Source organism: Cupressus sempervirens, chromosome 8 (assembly GCF_028749045.1).
Source record: "Cupressus sempervirens isolate cs-2001-9-10 chromosome 8, ASM2874904v1, whole genome shotgun sequence".
NCBI lineage: Eukaryota > Viridiplantae > Streptophyta > Pinopsida > Cupressales > Cupressaceae > Cupressus > Cupressus sempervirens.
Genome location: NC_143125.1, coordinates 400,885,872 through 400,893,577, shown reverse-complemented (window position 1 = coordinate 400,893,577; position 7,706 = coordinate 400,885,872).

The following is a 7,706-nucleotide window of genomic DNA, read 5'->3' as shown; positions in this document are numbered from 1 at the left end:
TGTGATCAATTAACTCATGAACAGTCCAAGATCAATCAAATGGATTCACTTTCAAGTTCGCAATCATAGGCATTGCTTGTCAAGGATACCCAAGAGCAGAAGTTGAATTAGATATCAGATCCCTCTTCTACTGGTTCATCATCTTCTAAAAAGAAGGAAAAAAAGAAGATCGAGACTCCTACCTGTTCCTATTGTCAGAAAGGATCTCATGATGAGGCACATTATTTTTAGAAGAGATTTGATGGCTATGAGAAACAAACTGTAGATTTGCAAGGTCTTCTTCAAAAGAACATTGTTTCTTCTCCATCCTCTTCTACCTCGTAGGGATCTACCTTTCAATCTTCTTCCACATCTTTTCCATCTACATCAGATCTTGGAAAGGGTCATGCATTACAGGCTACCATTACATCTCCTTCATATGTTCCTTGGATACTAGATTCAGGTGCTTCTCACCATATGACATCTTCTCAAGGTGTCTTCTCTACTCTTGAGGCTCCTCCTATTCCTCATATTCTCATGGGGAATAACACTACACTACCAGTCTGCAGGAAAGGTTCAGTTCACATACAGGATGGTATATTCAATGATGTATTGTATGTTCCATCTTTGTCTGCCAACCTTCTCTCAATCTCTCAGATTACACGTAGTGGATCAGGGAAGACAGTTGAGTTCACTGCTGATTCAGTCTTCATTCAAGATCGTGTAATAGGAGATCTTATTGCTACAGGGGCCATTGATCCTTCCACTCATCTCTAAACCTTCTTGCACTTTGGTCCACCATCTCCATTGTTGGAGCACACATCTTCTCTTTTGCAAGAGCATCATGTGGTGCAGTCAGGATACTTGAACCTTTATATTGTTCCTAAGATCCCTATTTTGACTACCACACCACATCTAGTTGATGGGCTTTTCTCCTCTATAGGATTGTTCTTTTGCTCTACCTAATCCTCTAGCTCCATTCATTGAGACTACAAGTACACTTTTTGCGGATACTACAGTGGACATTCATGGCAGTGTCATCATACCTACCTTGGGGATTCCATTTCTAGATCCTCATACTTTTTCCTTTGGGCATCAACTAGGCTTTCCAGTTTCCCCTCTCATTCAGGCGTTCCCTTATTATGTGTCTTTGTTCCTTCCGCATTGGAGTTTTATTGGTTCAATCATTTCTACATGAGCTCCATCATTTTGGGGCGGCTTTGGTGCCTTTTCTATCTCTCATTGGGGGGGCTAGTTGTACTTATGGTTTTGAGCAAGTCTCTTGACTCTTTTCAGGCGAAAGTTTTCCTTGGGGGGATTGGTTGAGGCCTTCCTTCCTTCACTTCATCTTCATGTTTTTTTCTCTTTGCATTGTACATGGGTAGCTAACATGGCCTCATTACAGGGACCCATTCTACATTTTCATCTTAGTTTTGTCAGCTTAAAGCATTCCCCTAAGTTGCACTTAAGGGGGGGTGTTAGAGTAAATAATTAATTTATTATTTATTATTTATTCTATTTACTTAAGCTTACTTAGGTTTATGCATTTATTTAATATTTAGTAGTTAATAGTTGTAGTGATGAGTTGTTGACAACACAGGAGTTTTTTCCCTTCTAGCATGTTCCACTTTTTTGCGGAAGAGTGCTTAGTTGTCAATCTTATCTTCTACCTCCTTCTAGCTTGTTCTACAAGCTTCCTTGAGGCCTTTATAAGCAGTCTCTCTCTCATTGCAAAATCATCAATTCACATAGAAATTTCATTTTCCTATTGTGAAATATTTTCTCTTGCATTGTTTGCTTCAAGCTCTTGCTTCTTCGGTTTCTCTTCAACACGCTATTTGCATGTAAGTGATCTTGGTGACTACGGAGTTGGATTTCATCAACTCCTACAATATATGTTTCTATGATTAATTTTTCTCTTCAAATTTTGAGCTAGATTAACATTCTCATTAGTTGCTTGATCTTGGGCTACAAGAAAAATTAAAATAGAGACTTAAGATACAACTTCTCTTTAGGGTCCACATATGTGTATATACATATCAAATGAATTATTAAATACAATTTTATTTAACCTTTAGATGGTCCTTCTTTGATATCCATTGCTTCATCTTCAATTTCATCATGTCCAACATTTTCACCATCTACTACTGCACGTGCACGATATAAAAAATAAAATCAAGCAAGTTTGTAAGGGGATTTCTCTCTAAAAGTAAAAATCAAAGATATAAAGTTTGCCTCTAGATAGGTAGAAATCTAGAGAGAGATTGTACTTGCAAGAGATGTGTGCATACATACATGTTTGAACTTGGGATGAACCTTCTCCAATGTCAGTAGGTTGTCCTATTTCACTACGTCCTAAATAAATTCATAATTTAAAACATCATAATTAAAATGTACCCTAATTCTAAATATTCATAATTTAAAAACCATATATGTAATTGTTGGTGTAAATAAGTATTCACTATTTACACTTTACTTAAGTTTACTTAGGTCAATGCATTATTTAATTATTTCTTAGGTTGACACTTAGGATTTTGCATACTTTTATGAGTTGTTATGTTGACAACACAAAAGTAAGCAACTCTAATTCAGCATATGGTGTCTACAACACTGGAGTTTGCATAATTAATTGAGTTGTCATGTAGACAACACGGATATTTGCACTCTTATTTTAGCACATGGTGTTACAACATTATTTTTTGTGCTACACCTTTGTAGGCTTATCCTCTCATCATCACACTTACTCTTATGCCTAATAGACGATAATCCACTCTTGGTGGACATGTGCTTGGTTGTAAGACTTATCAGTGTGCTAACTCTTAGACATTCTAGAAGCATTCCAGAGGCCTTTATAAATAAGCATTCCTAATGTACTTGTACATCAATTGAATACTATATTGTTATTCTGATCATACTCTGGTCTATTCTGTGCTTGAGTTCCTTGATCTTGGATGATTTTTTCATAAGAAAAATTCTTACATGGTATCAGAGCTGAGGGAGATTCTCTTCACATAGTCATTGGAGACCTTGTTGCTTCATCTCTTGAAGGGAGCCAATTTAGATCCAAAGCATATGTAGTCATTAGGAGTGTCTAGAGCAAAAGAAAACCTTGACATTGCATTCAGAGCATCGATTCGATGAAAATTGACTATAAATATGCCTATATTAGGTCATAGTCAATTTTGAGGCCTTTTTTTTTGGCAAATCAGCACCGGAAGGCCTAATTTGCAAATCTGTTATTGTCATTTATTAGATCTGTTAATTTATTTTCCAAATCTATATTTTCCTCTACATTTTTGAAGGTATTTTCGAAGAAAAAAATTAGGCCAATTCGACCTGTAAAGAAAAAAAAATTGCAGGAACTAGGCAGTGAAACCTCGACCCCCACAGAGAATATTCACAAAATATTCCTTCATCACATATCTTCCAGTGAATATTCTTCCACAAATTCTAGTAGTTACTATCACGGTAGGCACATCAACCAAATTTGGTGACTATTTTCATAATCCAGGCGGCCTCACATTTGTTTCAAGCTCTGCGACAGTTGGTCTTTAAACAACAAAGAGTCTCAAACATGCATGAATGTGGTATTTTTGATTATTAATCATTGGTGATGTTTTATTAATACTTGGCACTAGATTTTATCACCACCAGCACCAGATCGCAGACTCCTCTGATGTCGGCATGATCAAACTTGCTCCCTAGTGGCACCCCTTCAAAACCCTCCAGTGTCTAGCAAGACAAAGCGACCTCCATGCGGTAGGCACAGAGAGTGCCATGTGGCCAATAACCCTACTAGCTCAAACACATTCATAGTCTGAGTCATAGACGAAGACCACATCTGGTCAGTAGGTTACCTGCCACATGGACCAACCCCTTTAATAGTGAGGCTGACACATTTGCACAATCAATAGTGATTTGTCCTCCACATCAGCAACATGTCAGTGACACCTCAATGACCACATCACCAAAGCCATACTCCTAATTAGTAGGACACATCACTTTTTTTGTACGAACTATACAGTGCCACGTCAGGCTAATGTCATCAGCCATACACTGACATCACCCTAGGAACCCATTTTTCACTAAAGTCAGTTTATCACGAACCTAAATTTGATGGTTGTCTAACCATCATTCTTAGGCCCAATAAAATTGTTGTGATGGTTGTTTGACTATCAAATTTAACATCATGTTTTCCTCTTCAGACCCCTCTCCAGATTCAATTTTGATTTGACAGTCTAACTTTGGGAGGCCATAACTCAGTCATTCGGACTCCAAATTAGGTACAATTTTTTTTATTTTGGGTAGAATTTCCTAAAATATTTAGTGGTACAATTATTTTTTGGTTTTGGTGCATGGATTTTTTAGAAATAGCATTTTTCTGTGACTATACTTGTCCAATCTTACATTTTGCAACTTCAAATGCTCCATACGGGTTCATCTAGACTCAAAATTAGGTTCTATTTTTTTGAAAGTGTATTTTTTTTGTCTACTTTCGAGATCTACCATCAAATTATAGGCTTCTATGGACAAAAATACCACTTTTAGAAATAGTTCCTAATTTGCATTGTACTACTTCAAATTTATTCTATTTTTGAGCTACATTTTAAAGTTCCAAATTTGAACTCCAAAAGGAGCTTGTAAATAACAAAATCAAAAGCCCAATTTGTTCATTTTGACAAGTGGCCTATTGTAAATGCACTACATATAAAGTGCCAAAATCTTTCATTTCGGGGGGGGGGGTTGATTGAGTGAAAGGGGGAGTGTGTATTGTGTTTTATGTCTCCTTGATATTGTGCTCTTGTATTATAGGTTTTTTTCAAAGTTAACTCCATATAATTATGCTAGTTGGAAAGAAAACATAAAAGAACCATTGGTTGAAAAAGGTTTGTTGCATTATGTAACTAGTGCAGCAAAGAAACCTATAACTGATGTTGATGAAGCTCAAAAAGAAGACTAGGAATCCAAACAAGAAATGGCCCTAGGAACCTTGCTCATGAATATCTCAGATCTTGTCAAATATCATGTTAGGAAACTTACCGATCCAATAGAGGTATGGGCTAAACTTGAAGCATTGTATGGGACAGTAAATGAAGACATGGCCTACACCATTGAGGACAAACTTCTCAAGTTAGATCTTAGGAATTTTGACACCATCAAAGATTATCTTACCCAAGTAGACATGTATAGGGCACAACTTAAGGATTTTGGCGAGCCCATCAAGGATCGATAGATGATCAAACATATAATGACTCATCTTCTACCTGAATATGCTCCTGTTGTTTCCAGTTATAATATTCACAAATTAATAATGGGTAGTGCCTACACTAAGCCTTCATTTGAGAAATTTTCAAAAATTCTGGTCTTAGAACATGACAATTTAGTGAGTATGGAAATTATCAAGTCCTCCAAGACCAAAGCCTTGGTAGCTAATGAAGGGAATTCAAGTGGTAAAAATTCCAACAAGAAAAAGTAGTGGAAGGCTAAGCCAGAAGATGACATGCAACATTTTTTCTCTAAAAAAGAATCTTCCTCGCATCAATATTCTTCCACTCAACAATCTTATTCACAACAAGGTAAGTATTTTTCCAAAAACAATCAGAAGGGGAACAACTCCAAAAAAAGGGAGAAGAAAACTTGTACCTATTGTAAGAAGAATGGTCATGATGAACATGAGTATAATGATAAGTAGATTGATGAATTGGTAAACTTAATGAGGAAACACAAAATTGATGTACCAAATGCCTATAAGGAAAAGGGATCTTCAACCACTTCAAAGCATAAGGGACAAGCCTTGGTAGCAAGTACAAACAATGCTAAGGAATGGGTTCTTGATTCAAGAACTACACATCATATGGGTGCTTCAAGGGAGCATTTTTCCTCTTTGAAACCATCAAATGTATCTTACATCTATGTGGGCAATGACACTCAAGTGGAAGTTGAAGGGAAAGGGAATGTTGAGTTGGACAATGGTGTCTTCAAGGATGTTCTCCATGTTCCTAATTGTCATGCCCAAAAGTTAGGGCAAAAACATAACCACAATTTTTTTTTCCCTTTTCAATCTTAAGGAGTCACAAATTTATATATGCATGTTGTAACTAGGTTGTTGAATAGTTAGGTATATATGGTGCATCTTAGGATATTCGACTAATGGTTATGTTGATTAGCATATGTTATGCAATGATACCTGCTAGTTTCACTTATAGAAGAGGATCTTTGTAATTGATGATTTAGTATATTGTAATACACTTATGGGTAACATGTTGCATTAATAATTCCCATTGGGTCTCAGGCATCACGTCTGACCTTTTGGACATAGCTTCACAATTGAATTGTATTTAGGAGGTTATAGATACATAAGTTCATATTTGTGTTTGTAATCAAACACTGCATAATAATTTTTATTTTTTTATTTATTTATTATTATTTTTATTTAATTTTATACTATATACTCTATTCACAACATTCAATGTTTAATTTAGGTTACAATATAAGTTATTCTAGCTATGAGGTGCTCAGAGGAATAATTCATACATGGTTGTATCTTTCTTGTTTTATATGTTGTATTTGTATTTGAGCGATATATGTTTTTAATCATATTATATCCAACTTTATTTCTAACAAATAATGTCCTACCTATATCATTATTTAAAAGTAACATATAGTGTGTTCCCAAGATCTGTAAGGTTATATAAAACATTGTGACTGATCATTAGGCCTATAATTTCGTTGACCTATATCATATCATTTGATTCCAACACTAATGGCAATCAAATATGATATATATGTAGTTTACCCTAACCTTTGATAAATCTATAGAGGAATTAGTTATATATTTAATAACCAAAATAGATATTTTCTTTATTTAAAAAAATCACAACAAAATTTCAATGCATTTGATACTAAACATATTTCCAAAAATTATAGGGAAAATAAAAATTGTATAATGTAATTAGATCTATAAATATAATTATATAGGATTAATAAACCAATAAGTTTATTGTTATTGCTAAAGCTAATATCACCATTTCATGTATGTCCTAACTCTAACATTCTTACCCATATAATAAGACACCTAGCTACTTCTAACTAGCTAATTTAAAAACTCATTACACACTAAATGTCCTTGGAAACTTGGACCCACCTTTTTAAAAGAGATAAACTAAGTCTAATATTTCCTCATAACACAAAGTGTCCTTTCCACTCCAGGCACAAATTTGAAGACCTTTTTCAACTACTTTTTTTTTTGTTTGATGCAATTCACCCCAATTCCATTCAGCCCAAGTTGAGAGTGGTATGCTTAGAAGATTATGGCCATGGCCATCTACGTGATGTGTTATTATTATTTTTCAAACCTTGTCTTTTCACCCACATAGGTCTACATTCCTATGAGGAATATCTACTAGGTTTTAAGGGTAACAAATAAAAAAAAATTAGTGTAGTATCACATGAATGTTAAGGGCTTTATAAGAAGATATATATATATATATATATATATATATATATATATATATATATATATATATATTGACTACACCCTTGCTTATTGGTTGACTTAGTATTAGGAGTTGCTTGTTTGATCTTTTTTTATTATTATCTATTTTCTTTTAAATGAGATTTTTATAGGGAGAGGTCCAAGAAATCTCCTAGGAATAAATATTGGCATTTATTAGGAAAAGATTTATTTGATTCCCCATACAAAATCTAGAGAGCCAAATAGCTATGTA